This window comes from Malus sylvestris, chromosome 10 (genome assembly GCF_916048215.2).
Source record: "Malus sylvestris chromosome 10, drMalSylv7.2, whole genome shotgun sequence".
Taxonomy (NCBI): Eukaryota; Viridiplantae; Streptophyta; class Magnoliopsida; order Rosales; family Rosaceae; genus Malus; species Malus sylvestris.
Window position 1 is genome coordinate 19,634,821 of NC_062269.1, and position 2,778 is coordinate 19,637,598.

General features: G+C 32.3%; 1 long non-coding RNA gene across 1 annotated transcript; it reads left to right on the forward strand.

Moving 5' to 3' along the window:
• Positions 1–1,356: 1,356 nt before the first annotated feature.
• LOC126587109 (uncharacterized) lies at positions 1,357–2,165 on the forward strand. Its single transcript, XR_007610989.1, has 2 exons — positions 1,357–1,448; positions 1,564–2,165. It is a non-coding gene; the product is annotated as an uncharacterized LOC126587109 (long non-coding RNA).
• Positions 2,166–2,778: the final 613 nt, after the last annotated feature.

Sequence of the window (2,778 nt, forward strand, 5' to 3'; positions counted from 1 at the left end):
TCAAACATTTTCCTAAAATTTTGGTTATTAATTTCAGTTCCTATTATCTCTATTATCCCTATATTTATGCATTTATTATCCATCTCCTGGGCATTTCGTTTTCTTTTTTTTTTCTTTTCCTATTATCCCTATATTTATGCATTTATTATCCATCTCTATGCATTTTTTTTTATTGTTTGTTATAATATTTACTTTTTTGTGTGAATATAGTAGAATATTTATAAAAAAAAATTGTCAAATTTTATTATTTAGAAGACCCAACACATAGTAAAGATTTGTTTGATAATATAGCTACGTCTAGTTACCTATAATATGGACACATTTAGTTTTATAGTGGATTTGATTTTTTGTATTTCTTGGTACATTTGGAATGTAAATGTACCAAAACGGTTATCTGATAGAGACATTTGGTTTTTTGGTACATTTGAGATTTTTTGTTCATTTGGTCTTTTGGTACAATGGGAATCTAAACATACCAACAGGATTACTTGACAATGGGCACATTTGGTTTTATGGTACATTTGAAATTTTGGTACATTTGGTTTCTCTGTATATTTGAAATCTAAACGTACCAAAAAGGTTACATAACAATGGGTACATTTGGTTTTATAGTACATTTGAATTTTTGGTACATTTGGTTTCTCGATACATTTGAAATCTAAACGTACCAAAAGTCGATACTTTTGTTCTCAAATGTACCATAAGTTTTAAGTATATTTTTTATATATCTATACATGAAAAAAAATATATATTGAAGACTTTTTATTGATACAATTTTAATAGAAAGAGTATTTTCTTTAAATAATAATAATAAGGAAATGAGGAATTAGTTAATTAATTTTTTATTTTATTTTATTAAAAAATGTCATTTAATGCGCAGAAGGGGATTGAGGAAATTAAATTCCTATATTATAGAAAATTAGTTGCTAAGCTACCTTATACCTCTATATAAATGCATTTAAATTAATGACATGGAAATTAAATAAATAGAAAATTATTGAGGTGGCAATTGATTGAAGCACTTTAATCAAATCATTAAAAGGGATGAATGTTTAATCTAACAACTATAGAAAATATGTAGGGCCTTCTAATTTTCCCTTAAATTGCCGCCAATTAATTTAGGGGTGTGATATCCACACACCCCATTTTACTTCTCACACACCTTTTTAATTTTCGGCCGTCGGATCGGATGAATTGAAGAAGATCAACGGACATAAATTATCAAGGGGTATGTGAGAAGTAAAATGGGGTGTGTGGATAGCACACCCCTTAATTTATCAGGGCCCACCTGTTTTATCTGCCTCACACTGTATAACTTATACGCTACAAATCGTCAGCATTATTTAGTCGGGTTCTGAAAAAACGCTAAAACAAAAACTCACGCTCGCTCTTTCCGAAACCCTTCTCTCGCGATCTGCTTGTGCGGCCATCTTCTTCTCCAACTGAAAGTATTCCTTCTTCTTCTATTTCTCCATCTCTCTGGATTGATTTCTTAAGTTCTTGTAACTGCCTTTTGGGTTTTCTTCATTGCCATCGCCAAGAACTTGTCTTTTTTTACTGCAGACTTCGTCAAAGCTTTACTTTTTGGATAAAAAGCTTGCTTCTGTGATGGGTATTTGAGCTTCTGCCTTCCTAGGTTATAATCAAAGTGAATCTTCATCTAATTTGACATGGGTATTCGATTTCAACGACCGCGTCGGTGCCGGCCATGAAAACCCAGAACCCAACCACGACCGGCGTCCACTGCTTCACGGGGGTGTGTTGTAAAACCAAAAAAAAAAGTGTTGTTGTAGAATGAGTGAAGGAATGCGATAATAATTCTGCAATCCGTCCAAGACCCAATTCTGTAATCCTTCCAATTCTGCAATTTCTCATACGAGCTCAAGTCTTGCAATCTCTTATTGAGTAAATCTTGCAATCTCTCGTTGTGTGGAGATGTTTTAGTTGCTGTTGCTGAGCTCCCAAAACAATTGGGTAATCACCATTTTTCTTCCTTTTTTTTTAACTTTTTTATTTCCCTTCCAATAACCAAGATTTGCGCTGGGGCGGAGGCGAAGTCAGTTCGTGCTTGCATATGGGTATTTTGGTTTGAATAAGTTTTGTTTATGGTGATTGTGGTTGCAAATTGGATGATTTTGGATTGAATAAATTTTGGCATTGGGCAAGTCATGGGGTTTGTGAGTTGTCTTGGGTTTTGTTTTTCATTAATCATCAAATTTTCTCATATTATTTTGAATTCATCTTATCTGATGCAGTATCAAGTATAATATAAATAATACGATCATTAGTTCGATATTGTATCAAACGGTCGACTAATTTAATTAGTATTATCTGTCATTTATCTTATTTGACTGAAATAGTCAGTATAATCCGAACTACCAAACGGGACCTTAGAGTCTCTCTTCCATCAATAGGAACTCCCAACCCTTTGACCACACGCCTTAGCATAGCCTTTGCCTCATGAACAACCACAATGAATTTAGTGTGCTTTGGTAAAACTTATTGAAATCGGAAGTCGTTTAGTTATTTAATTGTGATCTGATAAATAGACGAACATAGTGTTATTAATAAAAAAGAAATTTTCACAATAATAAATATAGTAACAAACAATTTTCGATTTAAGTGAATAATTCTTACAAGGATGACCTATGATTAATAATGACCTAAAAATAAATATTTTAGATTACAAGAAGCATTGTGAAGCATGCCCGAGCAAGCGGTTAATTTCGTATTAATTAAATTACTAATTAGCTTTTGAGAACTCCGGTGTTATTATTT